At 39.6% G+C, this 24754-nt stretch overlaps 1 protein-coding gene and 1 pseudogene across 1 annotated transcript in view; one reads left to right on the top strand and one right to left on the bottom strand.

Moving 5' to 3' along the window:
* Positions 1-24754, bottom strand: part of MMP16 (matrix metallopeptidase 16) — a 302769-nt gene that overhangs the window by 221767 nt on the left and 56248 nt on the right. The window lies entirely within an intron of this gene.
* LOC119047347 (40S ribosomal protein S6-like) lies at positions 2204-2935 on the top strand (annotated as a pseudogene).

Below are 24754 nucleotides of genomic sequence, written 5' to 3' on the forward strand. Positions count from 1 at the left end.
GAAGGGTCTTCTAATCTTAAACAGCATGTCTCACTTTCCTGACTCCTAAAGTCCCCACTTCAACATTCTGTCAAGAGGGCCTTTGATTTGAACTGAGCCAGGAGCAGAAGTCACATTCCATTGAGTGACAAAGAGAATGTCCTTTCCCTTGAGCACTAGTACCTCCTGCCAATAGTGACTTTAAGGGGAAGGGAAGCAAGAAACCTGGTAGTTGTAGGATCTAACACCAGAGTCAGGGCTGGGAGGGAAGGAAACCCTATGAGAAAAGAAAGCACCTGGCTGGTGTAGCTCAGTGGATTGAGCGCAGGTCTGCGAACCAGAGGATCGTGGTTCGATTCCCAGTCAGGGCACATGCCTGGGTTGCTGGCCAGTTCCCTGCAGGCCAATTCCCAGCAGGGAACACACTAGAGGCAATCATACATTGATGTTTCTCTCCTTCTCTCCTTCCCCTCTAAAGATAAATAAAATCTTTAAAAAAAGGAAAAGAAAGCAAAATGTTGGCATAAAGATGAAACCCTGTCTTTGTCCAATAAAGTGTGTTTCTAATATTCCAAAGCAAGTGGGCTCAGCTAGGAAGCAGATGTAGAGCTCTTCTCTGCTTTTTTACAAGCACTCAAGTGCTTAAGTAAATTAAATATAATGCTTCTAAAATATTTTACTTCATTTATTTTGGCAGTGTTTGCACATATTCTAACAGTCTAGGGATAAAAGCAAACATTTGTCTTTCTAAACATTTTACCTTTCTCTCAGCTGCTTCTATCTCCCTTGCATTCAAATTATGCTCTAGATGTAGAAAAGGTCTACAAAGAAGCCCATTCCTAAATTATTTCATGTCTTAATATCTTGGCTTGAACATATGTTTCAATGGCCATAATACTCCATTTCTACCTCACAAATTCCTATGCACATTCATGGTCCAACTTCAGTTATCGTCAATACTTAGTGACTTCCTAACCAGGAACTTTGTAAAACTCTACATAACTCTCTACTATATAGAACATACTACATAAGATTATACAATTTTCCTTGAGATAGACTGTCATGTCTGTCTTAGTTTTCAATTTCAAGCATGTGACTCGATACCAGAATATGTTAGACACTCTACATACTCCATTGCAGTGCTAATATTAGGAAAATTAAAAGTTCCTTTTATATTGAAAAGTTTAAATGTGATACTACTTTTACTTTGAAACAATATAATCAATACAAGCAACTGCATTTTTCTTTGGAATCAACTTGTTTTCTCTTGGGAGGGTCTCAGTGGAGCTCAGCTATCAAATTGTGTTGTTTTGTAGGGTAGTGATCAGAGCATTTGTTACAACCAACTATGAAACATGTGAATGTGCAGTTGGTAAATAAATACTTCACCTGTGAAAATTCATATAAAACATGTTAAGAGTGTCAATAAGATGTTCCTGAATTTTACCAAGGCAGCCCTCAGTGCCTGTGATTTTTGGTGTCATTTACCTATCTCTAGTTCTAGGACCCTGACACCTGGGATTCTCCTGGGGTGCACTTCCTGCCCCAACACACACACACAAATACTGATTCTAGCAGCATGTCCATTATCCTGATGGACAATTGTGGCTTCCTACTAATTTCTCCATCATGACAGTTAATAAAAATGTTTTCCTTTCTACAGTCAGTTTTCAAATACAACTGCATTTTACATGTTAACTCTTTGAACTATTTTCCCAGCTCCATGGAAACAAAACAATATTTTATCTGTTCAACATAAAGAATGAATAAAGTTCCAAAATCTAACTTCAAGATCTAGGTGATGAGCTTAAAAATTATTTTTACTAAGAAAATTTCAGAAACAAGTATTTTTCTGCTTTTTAATAGAGAAAAGGATGCGTTTAACAAAATTTAACAGAACTGCAGGCATGTACATCGCATTTCATGCTGTCTTCCAAAGTTTTTAACTTTACTCTCCAAATATCTTTAACGGCATAACAATTAAATGAATGTACAACTTCACTCAGAATATCCAGCCTAAATACTCATCTCTGTCAAAGCAACATAATTGATTATGCAATTCTAACTTTAATTTTCCTAAGTGGTGCATGCTTCTAACCTAAGAAATTCAGCCATTTTTAATATGTATTTTCTCAAAATAGGAGAAATCATTTTTTATTTATTTTTCTAAAGAATATATATGACTCTTTTTTGTGGCACCTCAGAGGCAGTTGGATGCTTCAGGATGAAGTGAAATATCTCTTTCCCAGCTGCTGGATGCCAGAAACTCATTGAAATGGATGATGAACCCAAACTTTGTACCTTTTATGAGACATGTATGGCCAGATAAGTGCTGCTGATGTTCTAGATGAAGACTGGAGGGGTTATGTTGTTTGAATCAGTGGGGGGAATGACATACAATGTTTCTCCATGAAGCAGAGTGTCTTGACCAATGGATGTGTCCCCCTGCTATTGAGTAAGGGGCATTCCTTTCATAAACAGAGGAGGATTGGAGAAAGTACAAATCTGTTTGAGGCTGCATTGTGGATGCCAATCAACTTGGTCATTTTAAAAAAGGAGTGGGAAAAAGATATCCCTGGTTTCACTTGATACTATTGTACCTCATCACCTGGGGCTCCAAAAAACTAGCAGAATCCACAAACTTTTCAATCTTTCTAAAGAATATGATGCCTGCCAGTATATTTCAATAAAGCCCTTAAACAGAGAGGGTAAGAAACCTAGGACCAAAGCATAGTGTCTTGTTACTCCACCTGTCTTATAACATAAATGTCAGAGTATTGCTCTGAAGAAACAATGTACTAAGAAAAACAAGAAAGGGGCTGAAGAATATGCTACATTTTTGGCCAAGAAAATGAAGGAGGCCAAAGAAAAATGTCAGGAACAGATTGTCAAGAGACATAGGTTGTCCTCTCTGAGAGCTTCTACCTTGAGTCCAGTCAGTAATGCAATTTTCTAAGAGTTACAAATAAATAAGAACAAAGATTAACAATAACAATAAAGAACACATATGAAGTAGAAGCTACTTAAACCAGTGGTCAGCATGAAACAAAAATTCCAAGAACAACAGATTCTCTTCACTGAGCCCCTACCATGACTGGGCACTTCATAAACATACAAAACAGGCACAGAGTGGGTAAGTGACTTGTTGAGAGTCACACAGCTAATTACTCCTCACACCACCTCTTGCTTCCATTGAAAGATTACACAGGACAACCATTTCTGATTTTAAGAAATTCTCCATTAGCCTCAGAAAAACTAACATTGAATTTCCAGACCAACCATGGCTTTGTCACAAACTTATAGTAACCAGGCTCTAAGTTGGTTGCTGAAAATCACTGAACTAAAACACTTGGAAACTGATATGTACCATGATTTTACTACCTATATTTTCATGTAAATAATGAGAGAATACAAATATAGGCTTTGTTTTTTACATTTCACTTTACCATCGTTAAAGGTATTTAGTGGCTGATTCAGCCACTTCCATTTCTATGTATTGACAACTTACAATTTTGACTTTTATTGTGTTTTGCAGTCATCACATTTTCTACCAAAGTATATTACCGGTACTTTTATGGAAAGTTTATTTTCCCTATTGTCTTTTTAAAAAGATTTTATTTATTTATCTTTAGAGGGGAAGGGAAGGAGAGAGGGAGAGAAATGTCAACGCATGGTTGCCTTTTGTGGGTCCCCTGCTAGCAACTGGCCTGCAACCCAGGCATGTGCCCTGACTGGGAATCGATCCATGAGCCTTTGCTTTGCAGGCTTGCTCTCAATCCACTGAGCTACACCAGCCGGGCAAGAAGTGTTAATTTTTGGAATTTTTGTGCATTGCCTCAAACACAGAACTCTTCCACACACAGATTTACCAAAGGGTAGTTGAGTGGGGCCAATTTTTCCACTGGTATTGTATGTAGTGTAGGTTGTTGTCCTTTTTTGAAAAGGTGGGATACAATAATTTAGACTGCAATTTCTGCAGTCATGGCTTCAGTGGACTTTGCCGCTGATGCTTGTTTCATATTCTACTGCTCTATCTTTTCATTTGTTCAGAGGTAATTTTTATCTCTCCTCTTGGTTGAACTTCAAGGTTGTCCTAGCTTATCTGTATAATGTCTCTGCACTTGTGCCCCTGATCTTATTAAAACAGTCTGTCTCCTATTTGCAGCTGCCAAATTTCCGAGGAAGTATTTTTAACCCTTTATTCTTCCTCCACCAATTTTATCTTGTATAGTTGAATGTTCGTTTTCTAGGTCAGCTTATAACTAATAACTGTCTAAATACTTAAAATAATAGAAAAATGTCCTGGCTAGTATGTGTCATTGGATTGAGTGCCAGTTTTCAAAGCAAGGGGTTGCTGGTTCGATTTTCCATCAGGGCACATGCCTGCAATGTGGGCCAGGCCTTCAGAAGGGGACACATAAGAGTCAATCACACATTGATATTTCTCTCCCTCTCTTTCTCCCTCCTTTCCCCTCTGCCTAAAAATAAATAAATAAAATCTTAAAATAGAAAAATACTTCTATCATTTTCTTTATCAAAGACAGGATATGTTTTGTATTTGTAGAAATAATATAATTACTTTACAAATAGCTTGTGTACAACAAGAATCAATCTTTTTAACTAAATAGATCAATGAATTAATACTTTTTCTTTCCAAAATTTAAAAAAATCAACTGGATTTTCTATAAAAGCCTCCAACATCAAATAATCCGAATGTGTGATCATGTAACCTTAGGCTTTGCTTTTTTCCCAAATAAAGTCTTGTCAGGTGTAGAATTCTGACTTTTTTTCCCACCTTAGATAAGGAAATTCCAAGACATTTAGAATATAATAAACTTGTTTCTGAACCTAAACTCAACTTTCACATACCCACAATCACAATTCTAAAAAAATTGGTCATTATAACAGCACAGCCTCAGGCTAAGAACAGCCACTGCAGTTGCTGCTACTGAAGAACCCCCAGGGTCCAGCAGCAATCTGTGCCATCACAAGACTTTTCTGACAGGAGAGTATCCATGGTCTTGTATCCCATGCTCATCCAACAAAGCACCTGCACCATGGACAAAACATCAACATCAAAAAAGCAGTTTCCAGAGCCATGGGATCTGGGAGCAGATCACAGGGGCAGGACCCTGGGGACTCTGCCAGTGACTGGGAAGGTAGAAAGTAGGGGTATTTACAGGCATAACAAACCAGGAGTGACCCAGAGGGATCTGTCCTAGATTTCTGAATTTTGCATCCCCATCCCTTCCTCTACTTTCTCATTTATGTCAAGAAGCTGACACCAGAGCTGAATGACAGTAAAAGTCCAGATTTTATTCTGAACTATTGCCAGAGGGGAGTGAGACTCCAGTGCAGAATTATTCTCAATCCTAAATGTAGCATGGGAAAATTGCAAGTAGGACATCAGGTGTGTGACCTAACAGGATTCTGGCTGAGGATAGGCCAAGGGACCAGACATCACCTGACAGGTAATGAAGGAAGAGTTACCTGATCAAATACACAGGTATGGGGATTCTGGTTAAACTCACTCAGTGGAGTTCCTGTTAAAATTGTATTTCACAAGGAAGTGACAGATGGGCACAGAGGAAGGTTCAGGAATCTGATTAAAGTCTGGTCAAGTAAACAATTTTTGTCACTTACTACATCATTCTACAATAATCTCTAATAAAAACTCCCCAGATAATCAGGTATATCCCCAGTTGGGTGTGTGGTTGAAGCATCTTTTTATCCTCAGGGCTTAACAAATCTTTGGCAAGTAGTACAACTTGCAGAAATGTTTCTTAAATTGTTGAACTCTTTCAGGGTAGAAACTCAAAATGAAATGTAAAAACCATCTGAGAAAGTGAATCTATAAAACTGAATCTGAGTGATTCACTTTCACTATTAGAAAATGAGTCTAAACATTCTAGTTTAGTTTCTACTTGTTTTATTGGTACTAAAAATTTTTAAATGACCTGAGGGATTTAATAACAAAATAAAACTTAAAGAAGTTAGTAACCTGAAGCTGGCAGATTTCTAAATGTTTTTATTTCCTTGAATAATGATAGAATGTTAAATGACCATAGAGGCCTTGATTTATTTAAAGTAGCAAAGTCAAGCCTTAAATATTAAATAATATACAATTCAACCATAAAAGGAGCCTTTGAATAAAAGCTAGTAACCCTTAGGGACACCTATATTATCTCTGATTGTTTTGATTTTGCTGTTAAAAGTGTTGATTAAATCAGGTACATACACAAAGCTTTCATGTTGTTTAACATACCTTCACTCCACATCCTGTCTGATGTCAAGCCCGTCTCTAAAGTGACCAAGATTCTCTCCCTTCCCATAAAGCTGTCTCCAAGAATGAAGGCAAGAAATGAACTGGGAACAACACGCCTGATGAAATTAGTATCTGTTTAGTACTTCCAGCTGACTTCAGGCTTCTCCCTGTACCACCCCCTCCCAATCCTACTGTAATAACAGAGAAACACAAAGGTTCACTGTTGGTGTGTAGTCGGGAACTCCTGCTGGGCGGTTCAAGGTCTGCCAACAACTGCTGGAGTTGAGTCCACCATTCAGTGACTACGACTCATGCCAAGCCTGAAAAAGTTCCTAGAAGTGTCAGTACATTCACAGAGCCTGTTAAGTAGTTACTGGATCCACTTCCTCCACTTGGCCACAACCTTTGTTTTGTTTTCAGAGAAATCCCTTACAAAAATTGTTGCCGGTGATCATTAATATTTATTAAATACTCTCAAAAGACCTGTTTGTGGTTACTCTAATAGAACTAGTATTTTAAAGGTGAAAGGACCTCAATGTCAACAATTTGAGCACAAAAAAATTGCATTTCACAGACGATAAAACAAGGCCTTACTGGAGTTAGACAACTCACCCAATAGTCTACAGCTAAGAGCCTAAGACAGGAACTTCCCTCTCTTGGTTGTAAGACAAGTGCTTTTTTTTTACCATGTTCTTCTTCTGTCCATCACCATTTCTGAGCAGAATAATGAAACATTTAAAGAAAGGTAAAGGCTGGAAACATAACTTGTCTGCCCTAATTGCAACTGCAGGAGTCTGAATGTGCTTGTGATTAGTGAGGATCAATCTTCTAAAATACATCCCCAAACTTGGCAGGTATTTTCCCAACATTAGCAGAGGTTGATCCATGGAAAACTTTCCTCCCACCATATGAATTCCTATTTGCAGAAACATGTTTAATCAATAAATGCCTCCCAGTTCTAGGAAAATGTTCTAGACCAAGTCACAACACACAGAACTGTGACAGCCACATTTGATCAGGCACTTTCTCAAAAACAGACAAAAATAACCACCAGACTGTCAAATGAAAGAAATCTTTACTTTTTTTATGCTCACCTGAGGATATTTTATTTGCTTTTTTAGAGAGAGAGAGAGAAAGGGAGAGAGAGAAACATCGATGCAAGAGAAGGATCAATTGGTTGCCTTCATATGCCCCAAGAAAGGGTATCTGCATCAGCACTGGGGTGGCATGGGTCTGCGCCTATACCCAGACTGGGGATGAACCCACAACCTAGGTATGTGCGCTAACTGGGATAAAACCCACAACTCTTTGGTTACAGGATTATTCTTCAACCACTGAACCACTCCACCCAGGGCAGAAGTCCTTACTTTTTAGCTTTAGTAAATATAATATATTAGATAATATTATGATCAATACAAAAAGTTTGAACATTCACCACTATCAAAAATGATCTGGACTTCCGCCAAGATGGAGGCATAGGTGGATGTGCCATGCCTTCTCACACAACCAAGTTTAGAGACAACTAAATATTAGCAACAGAAATCACAGCCAGAACACGGAAAATTGAACTTTTCGGAAGTCCATTAACAACAAATTCTTCAGCCTGACCGGTAAGGGGTGAAACCAGTGGCGGGTGAAGCGGGGTTGCACAGGAGGACTCTGTCAGACTGACTCAGGTGCGCCCAATCAAGGCGTGTGCAATCAAGGTGTGTGGAATCCAGGCGCAGGGTTGGACCTAGTGAGCGACCTAGTGAGCGACCTAGCGAGCGACCAGGCAAGCGACCGCAGGGGAGACAGCGCGGGAGCGGTGCTGCATGTTGACTGTGGTCACGCATTTGTGCACGGGTGGACAGGCGAGGGAGTGGGCGGTTGGACCGGGGCTCAGCGGGTCCCATGTCAAGCAGCAGTGGAGAGCACCGCCATTTCCCTGCTCTGACCCCACCTCCACATACAGTGTCATAACCCAGTGACTCTGAGTGGCCCGGCCCAGGTGAACCAACTAAGGCGCTGCTCCTCACCCAACTGTGAGAAACAGCAGAGGGGGTCGCCATTTCCCCACTCTGACCATGCCCCCACATACAGCATCAAAAACCAGCGACCTGGGAGTCCAAGGCACCCCTTCTCACACTTAAAGGGTGTGAACAGACCAAAAATGGCTCAAGAAGATCTCAAAGCCCCAGAGCCTATAAATCTAAGCAATGAAGAAATAGCAAAACTCTCAGACGCACAGTTTAAAACACTGGTGATCAGGATCCTCACAGAACTGGTTGATTATAGCCACAAATTAGAGAAACACATGAAGGCGAAACTAATTGAAATGAATGGAATTGCCCAGGAAACCAATAGCAATGAAAAGGAAACTGGGACTCAAATCAATGGAGTGGACCAGAAGAAAGCAAATAATGGCCAAACAGAAAAGAATCAAGAAGCAAGAATTCAAAGAAATGAGGAGAGTCTTAGGAACCTCCAGGACATCTTTAAACGCTCCAACATCCAAATTATAGGGGTACCAGAAGGGGGAAAGGAACAGCCGCCAGTGGAAAACTTATTTGAACAAATAATAAAGGAGAATTTCCCCAATCTGGCAAAGGAAATAGACTTCCAGGAAATCCAGGAGGCTCAGAGAATCCCAAAGAAGTTGGACCCAAGAAGGAACACACCAAGGCACATCATCATTACATTAGCCAAAATTAAAATGAAGGAGAGAATCCTGGAAGCAGCAAGAGCTAAGGGGACAGTCACCTACAAACGAGTTCCCATCAGACTGTCAGTGGATTTCTCAAAAGAGACCTTACAGGCAAGAAGGGGCTGGAAAGAAGTATTCCAAATCATGAAATCCAAAGACCTACAGCCAAGATTGCTCTATCCAGCAAAACTTTCATTTAGAATGGAAGGACAGATAAAGTGCTTCTCAGATAAGATCAAATTCAAGGAGGGACTTACCTAAGAAAAAGAAGTTAAAAAAACATGAACAGTGAAAGGACAACAAACTCACAGTTATTAACAACCACACCTAAAACGAAAGCAAACTAAAAGGACAGCTAGATCAGGAGTGGAAACATTGAAATGAAGATCTCAAGGAGGGTTAGCAACAGGGGAGTGGGAGGAGGAGAAGGGGGGAGAAGGTACAGAAAATAAGTAGCATAGACAGTAGATAGAAAATAGAAGGGTGGCAAGAATAGCATGGGAAATATAGAATCTAAAGGACTTGAGACACATGGTCATAAACTAAAGGGGGGGTAATGGTGGGGATGGGGGGTAGGGTGGAGGGGAATGAAAGGGGGAATAGAACAACTGTAACAGCATAATCAATAAAAAAATTTTTTTTTAAATGATCTGAACTTCTGCTTTCTGTTTGTGCTTGGAAATTGTTCAATATTCTAGAGCTTCAGGCCCTTTCCTGGCCCCTCCAGCACCACTGGGTCAGTCACTGCTTCAGACACCAGGCCAGCTGTGCTACTTGAGTTACAGCCACGCTGCTGCCCCAGTACCTTCTCCACCAACATGCACAGTTGAGTTCCTGGTTTCCTGGATGGGACTAAGGACCAACTTACAGTCCGAGAAGGAAAAGCAAAGATTTTCTATGGCCATGGTTATGCCTTTTTATGAGAAGGCAAAATATGTATGTGTCATTGTATTTGCTATCATCTTACTTTCTTCACATACACACAAAACATCAGAAACACTCCTGACTCTCAAGGGTCAAAGGCTTGGCCACTCCTTAGCTGAAATATGAAGGTTATTTTTTCTTTCTTTCAAAATCTATTCAAGCAATTCTGAGCATAATAATATAAAAATTTTCAAAATAAGAACCATAGGTCAGTTCTGCTGACTTTGGTAAGAATGACCACTAAATTGCACACAATGTATCTTCTTCTTTCTCTTATTTCAAATTCAATAGCTTAAGTTTTTCTTTAAATTTCACAACTAGTTTCTACTTTACACCCTTTTAACAGCTCTTCTTGAAACACTTATTAAGGTTGTATTTGATTCTATTTCATTTGGCCCAGTTTATCTAGTGACAGAACATTAAACTTAAGGATCTGCTTCATTCAACACACACACAATAGTCTATCTCCTTTAAAGGCCTGGAACGTCATAGGAAGACAGCCATGTACATGTGGTAGTAAATTCCATGGATGTGATCTCTGAAAACCCAAATTGGAAAAGAATGGAGGAGGAGTAACCTTCCAAGAAGAGTTACTAGATGTCATGTCTGAAGAATTTTGAACTATGTGCAAAAACCATAGCTAGTGGGTAAAACACAAACAAATACAAAGTTAAATATTGTCAATATTCACTATTGACTGTTGGCATATATAGGAGTTTGAAGAAGTAGGTTTACAGTTTTGAGTACACAAAGCACAGATTATCCTTGTGTTATTTAGTAATTATTATATGATCATTCATACAAACAACTATACATCTACTTTTGTCCCACTTGAATTTCATGCACCTACTAAGTACTCAATCTTTGTAGATAGGTGCATACCTTCTAAGAGTTTTACTATTTATGGGGCTTATCTCTCTGACAATAAAGCTTATTCTAAGTTTATTTTTAATTCATTACCATGAATTCCACTAGAACATAAGTTCATGAGGACAGGGGCTGTTTGTGTTGTTCACCAATGCAAGATAACATGAAGAACGACCTCTGATTCATCACATGTACTGAATAAATATTTGCTCAACTGACTAAATGAAGGGTACTTGGCATTTCCTTTTCACAAAAGTTTGCAGAGTGCACTCCCTGTGGGAGATACAGAGATGCACAAAAAGTAACACCTGAGCCTCGTCTTAATAGTATCTACAGTTAAATAGAAAGTGTCATGAGAGTCAACTCCTTGACTCTAATAGAAACATATCTTCCAGGAGTAAGGGCAGGCTGATGGTGAGGAAGAGTCACCCATGAAAGGGTACCTGACTTAAATCAAGAGTGTCTCAGCGCAAGTACACTTTTGGGCCCAGAACTGTGTTCACCAATCCTCCTATTTGCCTGCTGCTCAGACCAGGCTCCTGTGCTAACCCTCTGCTGGGTTAATAGAATTTATTTCTTGCCTGCCTTGAAGAAGAAATATGATTAAAATGCACCTCGTTCTACAGTCAGAAGCTTATACTTAATAGCAGTTGCAAAAACAGGTTTTCAGGCCCTGGCTGGTGTGGCCCAGTGGGTTAAAATAGATTTTCAATTTCAAAATCTATGAATAGCTTACCAAAGTGAGTTTCCAGGGAGTCAGCTGATAGGCATACTAATGCCAGTGTAACCCTTACCAAGTCCCCACCTGTCACTTTTCTGCCTAAGCCTTCACTTTCCTTTCCTAAATCCCCCTCATCAGTAGCCCTTTACCCTAAAACAAAGGAAATCACTGCAAAAAGCAAGACTAAGTAAAATCTTGTATGTACAAAGATGTTATTTACATGTCATGCTGTTAGTCCCACACTACCTGATACATAGTAAGTGTTAAATTAGTATTTACAATAAGAGAAAATGCTTAGAACTCCAAAACTTTTTTCCTTTCTAACCTAGGCAAAATAATTATTTTACCACTGTTATCCTAGCTCAACCAACTTAGACATTTTGTCTTTCTTTTTTAAATTATTTTTTCTTTATTTTTATTGCTAACTATTACAGATGTCCCCATTTTTCCTTCCCCTCTGCCCACCCCCATGTAATTCCTTGTTATAGAGAGGAGACATAACACAAAAAGTGAAATACTGCACAAAACAAAAACAAAAAAAGAGAATTACCATTCATAGAAAGTAAATTGCAGTAAAATATTTGATTGAGTTCTACCTCACTTAAGTTGCATAGCCATGATTTAGAGATTTCATCTTCCATCAAGAACACAATAATTTGGGAACACAAAGTTTCCAAATTATTTATGAAAAAGTTTACAAAAAAAGTTTATTTATGAAACTTTATGAAAAAGTTTAAAAATTGCATGCTGTGTCTGCATGAGGAGGCACACTGTTCCCTCCTTTTATTCCTCCCTCTCCTCCCACCACTGTTACCTCCAAGCTATAGAATGATAAAATAAATACTCTGACACACAGAGATTAAGGGTCTAGTAGCTGAACTGTTATTTCAAACCCTGTCTAACTCCAGATTCAGGACGTTGAGGGATCCATGGAGAGTTGCGATCTATAAGGTCTGGAAGATGTAAGGCTTGCTTTGAGTGTGGTTGGTAGGATAATAATATGTGTGTAATAATTTATAGTTTAAATTTGAAAATTTTGCCTAAAATATGGAGTGCTTGAGTGTGATATTGTTATGTTATAGAATCACATGCTTATGATTTCATGATTAAAGATTTTGCAATAAAAAAGGATGTTATTTGTGCCAGACCCTGTAAATTAGTATCTGTATAAGAATTGAAAAACGTTCTGCCAAGCCACAAGTTACAGTTTTAGAAAAGTTTAGGGTGAGGTAAGAATTGGAATGCCTCATAGAGAATGCAATGTATTATTTTAATCAAAAGCTCTTGAGAATATTAAGTTAGAAGAACGAAAATGAAAATGATAATGTCTGTATACCAGTAAGGATGCAGTTTGTATACAACTTATGGCATTTTATATTTATAGTAATTTCTATCACCATCTATAACAGTAATAGTACTTTAGAGAATGAATCCTCCAAATCCTAGACAAATGATTACAAATTGTGAAAAAAATCAAATGTACAAAGAAATCCACCTTATTGTTATCTATAATAGAAAAAAGAGGCTTTTGGCCGCCAAGATGGAGACGTAGGTGGAGGAACCACCTTGCCTCTGTGCACAACCAAATCTGAGAACAACTATTTTTAACAACCATCACAACCAAGCCACACGGAAAATCGACAATACAGAGTCCAAAGACATCTAAATGCTCAGCTAAACCAGTAAGAGAAGCAAAACCAGCAGCGGAGCAGGTTAGCAAGAAAAAATTCCCCGGTGGTGCGCAGAGCACAAGCAGCCGAAGGCACTGATCGCGAGCGACCTACAGAGCGCACAGGGAAGAGGCCCGGCAGGCTGTCTGCGGTCGGTCAGTGGTCGCGCATCTGCGTGCGGAGAAACCAGTGAGAAGGGAAGCCTGCGCTGGGCAGCAGGCTCGCACAATTCTGATCGGATAAACAAGATCGGGGCAAGTGGTGTGACTGGACGGGCTGGGCTAGAGGAGAGGACCGCCATTGCTCCCTCTCTCACCACGCCCCGACACGTCACAAACCAGTGACCTGGGTTGCCCCGTCCTGGTAAACAACTAAGGCTTCGCTCCGCTTACTTAACAGCACGAATAGACCAAAAATGGCTCTAGGATAACTCAGAGCCCCAGAACCGATAGATCTAAGCGATGAAGAAATAGCCAGTCTTTCAGATGCACAGTTCAAAACACTGGTTATCAGGATCATTACAGAACTGGTTGATTTTAGTCACAAATTAGAGAAACATATGGAAGCTAAACTAATTGAAATGAAGGAAATTGCACAGGAAACCAATAGTGATGAAAAGGAAACTGGGACTCAAATCAAGGGAATGGACCAGAAGGAAGAAAAAAATGATCAAACAGAAAAGAATGAACAAATAAGAATTCAGAAAAATGAGGAGAAGCTTAGGAACCTCCAGGACATCTTTAAATGTTCCAACATCCGAATTATAGGGGTACCAGAAGGGGGAAAGGCACAGCCACCAGTGGAAAACTTAATTGAACAAATAATAAAGGAAAATTTCCCCAATCTGGCAAAGGAAATAGACTTCCAGGAAATCCAGGAAGCTCAGAGAGTACCAAAGAAGTTGGACCCAAGAAGGAACACACAAAGGCACATCATCATTACATTAGCCAAGATTAAAATGAAGGAGAGAATCCTAGAAGCAGCGAGAGATAAGGGGACAGTCACCTACAAAGGAGTCCCCATCAGACTGTCAGCTGATTTCTCAACAGAGACCTTACAGGCAAGAAGGGGCTGGAAAGAGGTATTCCAAGTCATGAAAACCAAAGACCTACAACCAAGATTGCTCTACCCAGCAAAACTTTCATTTAAAATGGAAGGACAGATAAAGTGCTTCTCAGATAAGACCAGATTCAAGGAGTTCATCATCACCAAGCCCTTACTATATGAAATGTTAAAGGAACTTACCTAAGAAAAAGAAGATAAAAAAGATGAACAGTGAAAGGACAGCAAACTCACAGTTAGTAACAACCACAGCTAAAACAAAAGCAAACTAAGAGGACAGCTAGATCAGGAGCAGAACCATAGAAATGAAGATTTCATGGAGAGTTAGCAACAGGGGAGTGGGAGGAGGAGAAGGGGGGAGAAGGTACAGAAAATAAGTAGCATAGACAGTAGATAGAAAATAGAATGGGGGGAGGGTAAGAATAGTAGGGGAAATACAGAATCTAAAGAATTTGAGACACGTGTTCATGAACTAAAGGGGGAAATGGTGGGGGAGGGGTATGCAGGGTGGAGGGGAATGGAGGGGGGGAATAGAGCAAATGTAATGGCATAATCAATTAAAAAAAAGAAAAAAAAAGAAAAAAGAAATTCCCAACAACTAGGATTCAGCTACTTTAATAATGGAATATTGATTCCATGAAATACTGCAGTATTATGCAGACATGAAAGATACTGCTTATTATGAAGATTGTTTTAAAAAGAGGAACAGGTCGAAGGGGCAGGCTGGTTCTGCCTCAGCTCTAGCTCCTACCCAGTATTCTACCTTGCCCATCAATGTTTTCAGTCAGGACACAATCTGATTCTAAATTGGATTCTTGGAGCACAGTCTCCTAGTAAACTGATATGAGCATGTCATAATCTACTAGGTAGCTGAATTGTTGGCTCCTTGTTCTTTGTCCAAAATTTTTATTTATTGCTACTACTAAAGGAATAAAGCATTATTTTAACTTAGTTAACCCAGGAAAAAGTTATGCATGAAAAAAAAAGGTATCTACTCGAAGGAAGTAGAAAAAACAGACTAACAATGATGGCATTGGAAAGAAAAAGGCCACTGAGAACACTCACAGTTATAAAACTTATGTTCCATACTTTTAACCTTTGGTCTACTTTTCCATATTTCCATTTCTATAATATTTTTTACAGCTGTGCAAGGAAAAGAGGAAAATTTATTACCTGTATGATCATTCATATGAAATACGTGTTTCACAAAATGCTCATATTTAATGAGTGTATGTTTATTTTTGCAAAACAAAGTAACACATGAAAACATAATGAAGGTAGAAGACTTATGAATTCAGAAAAGCAGAGTTCCCACCAAGATGGAAGCATAGGTAGAAACCCTTTCCTTCCTCACACAACCAAAAGGAGGATAACAATCAATTTAAAATCAATAAACAGCAGGCTGGGAAGATGGCGATGGAGTAGGACGGAGCAGATTCTACCTCCCATACTCGTGGGTGAAAATCCTGGCAGATCTATAGAGAAGCAGCGCACTAATCCGTCGGTTTTCCAGCATTTGTGAAATTAAAAGAGCAGAGATTGTGACTGACACTGAAACACCAGAAAGCGGCAGGTGAGTGAGGTCTTGGGGATGGAGTAAAGACAAAGCGGCTGCGGGGGCTGGCGCCCCCTGCCAGGTGGCCCCAGTGCTGCCTCTAAGGCCAGGGACCAGAGCCATTGGTCTGTGACCAACACCAGAGGTGTCTGCCACAGAAGCCTGGGCACCCAGCGGCCCCAGTGGCCACCAGCGCGGGCCAGCAGCTCCTCCGCTTCCCATATAAGCAAAACTGGACAACACGGGGCAGAGACCTCTCTGCTTGCTGGCTTGCATTATCAGGGAGGGTTACAAAGACACAGGGCCAGGTTCAACTGCAGATTCTGTGCTCGCAAGCCTGGGAGAACTGAGAGATGCATTGGCCTCACTGGTCTAGCTGGGGACGAGGCAGGCTATCTGGAGAGTTTTTGGTTTTTGGGTTTTTTTTTTAAAGTGGACTGAGGTGTTCGCCTTCCAGGACAGCTTGGCTTGCTTCCCATCTCACCTTGGAGCGAGCCAAGGGGAAATCAGAGGCATGTGGGGATTTACCACAGGACTGGGAAGCACCCTACCGGTTCCTCGGGTCCCAGACGGACCTGCGGGCACGGAGGCCTCTGAGCCACTGCCAGGACTGGGAAGCACCCTGCTGGTTTCGCGGGTTCTGGACTGCCTGGAGGGCGCTCTCAGGCGTGGAGACTTAGTGATCGGCGCCACAGGACCGGGAAGCACCCTGCTGGTTTCTCGGGTCTCAGACGGCCTGGCTGGCACAAGCAGGCGCGGAGGCTTCTGGATCCCACACACAGGGCTGTGAGGCACCTTGCAGGTTTCTCGGTCCCAGACACCTTGGCAGGTGCACACAGGTGCAGAATCCTCTGAGTCCCCAACACAGGACTGGGAAGCACCTTGCCAGCTTCAACTGACCGGCGTGCACAGGTGCTGAAGCAGTTGAGTCCCGCCACAGGACTGGGAAGGACCCTACCAGAACCCGTGGGACCCAAGCAGCTTGGGGAGTGTGCGGGTGCCACACCCCAATCTGGTAGCCTGGCTGGTGCACGCACTTGCACGGCATCCCAGCCCACAAAGAGATTCTGCAGCAACCAGATAAACCAGTCTGGACAGTTTGAAACCAACAAGGAAAGGGTTTCTCTGTTGTTGTTATTATTTTTTGTTGTTGTTGTTTGTTTTTTGGGTTTTTCTTTTTTTTTTCCCCCTTAAAAAGGGGGAACTTTTTTGTGCATTTGTTTAGTTATCTTATATATTTTTTAATTTGATCAATGCTTTATCTTTCTATACTTTGTTCCTCTCCTTTCCTTTTCCCTGTTTCAGTCCTTATTCCTTTCCTCTTCAACTCATCGCTTTCGCCTCCCTTCTCCTGCCTTTTTGTTTGATTGTTTGTTTCTTGCTTCGTTTCCTTTTACCCACAAGAGATGCAAACAACTAGGAACTGTGAAAGGACCAGACTGGGACCCAAACAGGGGCATCTCAACAGTAGAGACAGAGAGACAAATTTCACCTTCCTATAGCAGAGAAGCCATGAGGTATTGCATATTTATTTCATTATTCTCACTTCTTTTATATTTTAATAACATTTCTGTATTCCTCCTCTTTCTGTATAGGCTTCTCAGTCTTGAGTAGTTATATTGTATTATTAGAAAGGCTCCCCCTGTCCTTTCCTCCACAGTGCTTTGCTAATCCTCGAAAATCCACACCACTTGTTTTCCTTTAGCACACTACCTAAAACTCTATGCCCCCTACTCAGACAGATCACACAGAGTTTGTTATATGAGTGCTGCTCTAATATTAGTGTAAATATTAGCTGATCTATACAACAGCAAATATTTCACAACACATTTCCCAGATCTTAGCCCATTGTACAGGTCCCTGAATTCTATCACTGTAGTGACTAACTCTATTTGCTCACACACTACACCTATCTTCTGTTCCTTACACTCACCTTACTTCAAAATATGACCATCTGCAAACTCACTGCTTTCTAGTTACAATGCACAACCTACCCTCCCCAACAAGAGGCTTCTCTTTTGTCCATCCTTTCATAAAAGTGGCAAGTGGGGCTTAAGAATACGGTTAACACAATATATAGCCTAAAGATTGCCTATCTCCTCTCTACAGGCTGTGAGTATAAATATCATAAAAAAACTCTTCTGCTGTCATAACCCATTTTGCCTCCTCCTGCAACTGATTACACATACACGATGAAAGGAGTAGGTGGAAACGGAGAACATCAAGATACCTGAAGGAGTCTGCACCGCTGAACTTCACAGGTATTATACCACAGAGGTTCAAAACTTAAACCCAGGGAGTCAGAACAGATCAATTTTAGAAGCTGAGACTAACAAGAAGAGTCTCACAAAAAATGGGAAGACAAAGAAACAATCTGCAATTAAAAGAAAGAGCAGACACTTCAGAAAGAATGTTAGATGAAATAGAGGCTAATCAACTATCAGATAGTGAATTCAAAGCACTGGTTATCACGAAGTTCAAAGAGCTCACAATGAGCTACCAAAAACTACAGGGGAGCTACAAAGTTCTCACCACAAAATACATCAACATGAAAAAGGAAATAGAAACTATCAGCAAGGGACAAGAGGAAATGAAGAATAAAATTTCTGATTGAAGACCACAGTAGAAAGTTTCAAAAGTAGTACAGATGAGGCAGAACATCGGATTAGTGAGTTGGAGGACAAAGTAGAAAGCATCTCACAGAAGGAGCAAACGAAAAGAAATTCAGAAAGAATGAAGAGGGATTAAGAGAAATAAAAGACAATATGAAACGTAATAATATCCGAATAATAGGTATACCAGAAGGAGAAGAAGAACAAGAGATAGAAAACATATTTGAAACAGTAATGAGAGAAAATTTCCCTAATTGGATGAAGTCACACTAATCCAGGAATCACAGAGAGTCCTCATCAAGAGAAACCCAAAGAGGCCCACTTCAAGACACATCATCATTAAAATGGCAAAATTCAAAGACAAAGACAGAATCTTAAAGGCACCAAGGGAGAAAAAAGAAGTAACATAAAAGGGAGCCCCAAATAAGGTTAGCTACTAAACTCTCAATGGAAAAATTCCAAGCCAGAAGAAAATGGCAAGAAATATTCCAAGTAATGAGAACCAGAGGCCTACAACCAAGGCTACTTTACACAGCAAGGCTCTCAATCAAGACAGTAGGCCAATAAAGAGCTTCCAAGACAAAAGAAGTCTACAAGAATATGGCTCCATCAAACCAATCCTACAAGAAATACTAAAAGGACTGCTTTAAGGAAAGGAAGGAAAAGTGAGAGACAGAAAGGAACACAGGTACAAAAATGGCATTGAATAAGTACGTATCAATAATAACAAATGTAAATGGATTAAATGTCCCAATCAAAAGACATAGAATAGTTGAATAGATAAGAAGGCATGACCCACATATATGCTCCCTATAAGAGACCCACCTCAGGACAAAAGACCATCACAGACTAAAAATCAAAGGCTGTAAACAAATCTACCAAGCAAATGGACAAGAAAAAAACAGCTGGGGTAGCAATTCTCACATCAGACAAAATAGACTTCAAAAAAAGAACCATAAAGAGACACCCAGAAGGTCACTCCATAATACTCAAGGGAAGAATCCACCAAGAAGACATTAACATCGTAAATATATATGCACCCAACATAGGAGCACCCAAATATATCAAGAAAATCTTAGAGGACTTCAAGAAAGATATTGACAGCAACACAATTATAGTAGTGAATTTTAACACCCCATTATCAAAAATGGACAGATCTTCCAAACAACATATCAACAAAGACACTGCAGCATTAAACAACATCCTAGAGGAAATGAACTTAACTGATATTTATAGAGCCCTTCATCCCAAAGAAACTAAATACACATTCTTTACGAATGCACATGGAATATTTTAAAAAATACACCATATGACAGGACCAAAACAAGCTTCAACAAATTCAATAAAATTGAAATCATACCAAGCATTTTCTCTGACCACAAGGGACTGAAATTGGAAACCAAAACTAAAGAAAAAACCCCAATGCACCCCAAATCATGGAGACTGAATGGTATGCTATTAAATAATGAATGGGTCGAGATGAAATTAGGGAAGAAATCAGAAAGTTTCTGGAAACAAATGAAAACAAACTGACAACAACCCAAAACTTATGGGACACAGTGAAGGCAGTCCTGAGAGGAAAGTTTAAAGCAATACAGGCCTACCTAATGAAGATAGAAACATTTCAAACAAACAACCTAACCCTATGCCTACAAGAACTCGAGGAACAACAACAAAGACAGACCAGAGCAAGCAGAAGGAAGGAAATAACCAAGATTAGAGCAGAACTAAACGACATAGGGACTAAAAGCACAATTATAAGGATCAATGAATCCAGGAGTTGGTTCTTTGAGAAGATAAACAAAATAGACAAGCCTTTAAGTAGGCTTATCAAGAAAAGAAGAGAGAGGACACAAATAAACACAATCAGAAATGAAAGAGGAGAGATTACAAATGATGCCACAGATAGAAGAAATTAATATGAAAAACTGCCTGCCAAGAAATTTGAAAACCTAGGGGAAATGGACACATTTCTAGAAAAATATAATCTTCCAAAATCAATGAAAAAGAAGCAGAAAACCTGAATAGACCAATAACAGTAAAAGAAATTGAAGCCGTAATCAAAAAACACCCATCACACAAAAGCCCCTGACCAGATGGTTTCACAGGAGAATTCTACAAAGCATTCAAGAAAGAGCTAACCCCTATCCTTCACAGACTATTCCAAAAAATCCAGAATGGTGGAATACTCCCAAAATCTTTTTATGAAGCCAGCATCATCCTAATTCCAAAACCAGATAGAGACACAACAAAGAAAGAAAACTTCAGGCCAATATCACTGATGAACAGAGATGCTAAAATTCTCAACAAAATACTGGCAAATTGCATCCAACAATATATCTAAAATATCATCCACCATGACCAAGTGGGATTCATCCCAGGGATGCAAGATGGTTCAACATTCACAAATCAGTAAATGTAATTCATCACATAAATCAAAAGCAAAGACAAAAACCATGTGATCATATCAATAGACGCAGAAAAGCTTTTTATAAGGTACAACACCCCTTTATGATAAAAAACACTCAGCAAAGTGGGAATAGACGGAGCATTCCTCAATATAATAAAGGCCATATATGAGAGACCTACAGCCAACATAATACTCAATGGGCAAAAACTAAAAGCTTTTCCACTAACATCAGGAACAACACAAGGATGTCCACTTTCACCACTTCTATTCAATATAGTTTTGGAAGTTTGGGCCACAATGATTAGGCAGCAAACAGAAATAAAGGGCATCCAAATAGGAAAAAAGGAAACAAAACTGTCACTGTTTGCAGATGACATGATAGTGTACATGGAAATTCCTATAGATTCTACAAAAAAAACTGCTCGAACTAATTATTGAATTTGGGAAAACAGTGGGTTACAGAGTCAATATCCAGAAATCAAAGGCATTTTTGTATACTAACAATGAATCAGCAGAAGCAGAAACCAAAGAAGAAATCCCATTTGATACAGCAAAAAGAAAAATAAAATATCTGAGAATAAACCTCACCAAGGAGGTAAAAGACCTGTATGCAGAAAATTACACAGCACTGAAGAAAGAAATCAGGGAACACAGAAACAAATGGAAACATATACCTTGTTCATGGATTGGAAGAATTAACATGATCAAAATGTCCATACTACCCAAAGCAATATATAGATTCAATGCAATACCTATTAAAGTACCAATGGCATATTTCACATACATAGAACAAACACTTCAAAAATTTGTATGGAACCATAAATGACCCCGAATACCAGCTGAACTTTTGAGAAAGAAGAACAAAGTAGGATGGATCACAATACCTGATATCAAACTGCATTACATGACCACTGTAATCAAGAAAGACTGGTACCGGCATAAAAAGACCAATGAAACAGAACAGAGAGCCCAGAAATCAACCCAACTCTCTACAGGCAATTAATACTGGGGCAGTAACATAGAATGGAGTAAAAATAGTCTCTTCAACAAATGGTGTTGGGAAAAATGGACAGCTGCGTGCAAAAAATGAAACTGGAGCACAAACTTACACCACACACCAAAATAAATTCAAGGTGGATAAAAGATTTAAATATAAGCTGTGCCACCATTAAAGTTCTAGAGGAGAACATCGGCAAGAAAATCTCAGATATTTCACGGAGCAACATTTTTACCAATATGTCCCCTACAGCAAGAGGCATAAAGCAAAGAATAAACAAATGGGATCTCATCAAAATAAAAAGCTTCTGTATGGCTAAAGAAAACAGTATTAAAAAGAGAACCAACTGTATGGGAAAACATATTTGCCAATGATACCTCAGACAAAGGTTTAATCTCCAAAATACACAAAGAACTTATACGTCTCCACTCTAAGAAGACACCCAACCCAATTAAAAAATGGGAAAAGCACTTGAACAGACACTTCTCCAAGGAGGACATACAGAACATCCAGAGACACATGAAGAGATGCTCAATATCATTAGCTATCAGAGAGATGCAAATTAAAACCACAATGAGATACCACTTTACACCAGTCAGGATGGCTATCATAAACAAAGCAACAAACAACAAATGTTGGAGAGGTTGTGAGGAACAGGGGTCCTTAGTTCACTGTTGGTGGGATTGCAGACTGGTACAGCCATTATGGAAAGCAGTATGGATATTTCTCAGAAAAATAAAAATTGACTTGCCTTTTGACCCAGCAATTCCACTGCTAGGATTATACCCCAAGAATCCTAAAACATCAATTTCAAAGAACCTATGCACCACAATGTTCATAGCAGCACAATTTACAATAGCCAAGAGTTGGAAGCAACCTAGGTGTCCGTCAGTAAATGAATGGATCAAAAAATTGTGGTACATATACACAATGGAATTCTATGCAGCAGAAAGAAAGAAGGAGCTACTACCCTTTGCAACAACATGGGTGGAACTGGAAAGCATTATGCTGAGTGAAATAGGCCAGGTGTTGAAAGGCAAATACCATAAGATCTCACCTTTAACAGCAAGCTAAACATCAAAACAAACAAGCACGCAGAATAAAAACAAAGGCACTGAGATAGAGAACAAGGGGACAGTGACCAGAGGGGAGAGGGAAGGGAATTTAAAGGGAAAAATGGGGAGGGATTTGGAGGAACAAATATGAAGGACACAGGGACGAGAACTAGGGGGGTGGAAATAGGAGGGAGGTAGGGACCACAGGACACAGCAGCTGTGATGGGAGAAATAGACAAAAAACTGTACTTGAAAAATAACTAAATAAATTTTTTTAAATCAGTAAACCACTAGAAGTGCCAGAAAACCAAAGTGCATGAACTCCGACAACCAAGGAATTACACAGAGTCAACCAGAACAACTAGACTGGCAAGACAGAAAGATGGAAAGAACCCACAGCAAGGTGGTGGACCTTGCAGGCAGGGCTGCGTGAACAGGAAACTGAGAGTCAGAGCTGACTGTGGACTACAGCTGGGGTGGCCTTGGTGGGAGAAACTCCCAGTCGCACACAAGAGTACATGAGTTCATTGGAAAGTGGGGCTAGAGCAGAGCAGAACTGCATCGTTCCCTCTCTGGCCCCACACACAGTGCAGCAGCACAGCAAGGAGTGTTGCCCTGCCCTGGTGAATACCTAAAACCCCATCCCCTAAAAATTTAACAGGTGCACTGAGACAAAGAATTATGGTCCAAATGAAAGAACAGAGCAAAACTACAGAAAGAGAGCTAAGTGATGAGGAAACAGCCAACCTATCTGATGGAGAGCTTGAAGCCCTGGTAATCAAAATGCTCACAGAACTGATTGAGCTTGCTTGCGAAATAAAAGAACAAATAAAGGATACCCAAAGTGAAATGAAGGAAAGTATTCAGGAAACCAACAGTGACAGGAAGGAAACTAGGACTTAAATCAATGATTTTGAGCAAAAGTAAGAAATAAACATCCAACCGGAACAGAAAGAAGAAACAATAATTCAAAAAATGAAAAGCTCAGGAGCATCTGGGACAACTTGAAACATTTCAACATCCGAATTTTAGGGGTACCAGAAGGAGAAAGACAAGAGCAAGAAATTGAAAACTTATCTGAACAAATAATGAAGGAAAACTTCCCCAATCTGACAAAGGAAATAGACTTCCAGGAAGTCCAGAAAGCTCAAAGACTCCCCAAAAAAGTTGAACCCAAAGGAAAACACACCAAGGATCACCATCATTAAGTTACCAAAGATTAAAGATACAGAGATAATCTTAAAAACAGCCAGAGCAAAGGAGAGAGTTAGATACAAAAGAGTGCCCATAAGACTATCAGCTGAATTCTCAAAAGAAAACTTTCAAGCGAGTATTTCAAGTCACGAAAGGCAAGGACCTACATCCAAGACTAGTCTATCCAGCAAAGCTATCATTTAGAATGGGAGGGCAGATAAAGGGCTTCCCAGAGAAGGTCAATTTAAAGGAGTTCATCATCATCAAGCCCTTATTATATGAAATGTTAAAGGGACTTACCTAAGAAATTGAAGATGAAAAACTATGAACAGTAAAATGACAACAAACTCACAACGTTCAACAAATGAACCTGAAAAAAAAGAAAATAAAAACAACAAAAACTAAGCGAACAACCACAAGAGGAACAAAATCAGAGAAATGGTTATTACATGGAGGGTTTTCAGTGGGAAGGAGGAGGAGATAATAGGAAGGAAAGAAATAAGCATAATTGGCAGGTATAAAATAGATGGGGAGAGGTCAAAAATGGTACAAGAAACAGAGAATTTAAAGAATTTATATGTACAACCAATGGACAAGAACTAAGAGGGTAATGCTAGAAGGTTGGGGGTGTAGGGTGGATGGGGGATAAAAGGGGGTAATTGGGAAAACTGTAATATCATAATCAATAAAATGTACTTTATAATGGTAGAAGACTTATTTTCCTAGCCAGTTAACACATCCATTAATGTTCTTTTTT

The sequence above is a fragment of the Artibeus jamaicensis genome, unplaced genomic scaffold, assembly GCF_021234435.1.
Source record: "Artibeus jamaicensis isolate MK-2021 breed Jamaican fruit bat unplaced genomic scaffold, CSHL_Jam_final contig_386, whole genome shotgun sequence".
In the NCBI taxonomy this organism is placed as follows: domain Eukaryota; kingdom Metazoa; phylum Chordata; class Mammalia; order Chiroptera; family Phyllostomidae; genus Artibeus; species Artibeus jamaicensis.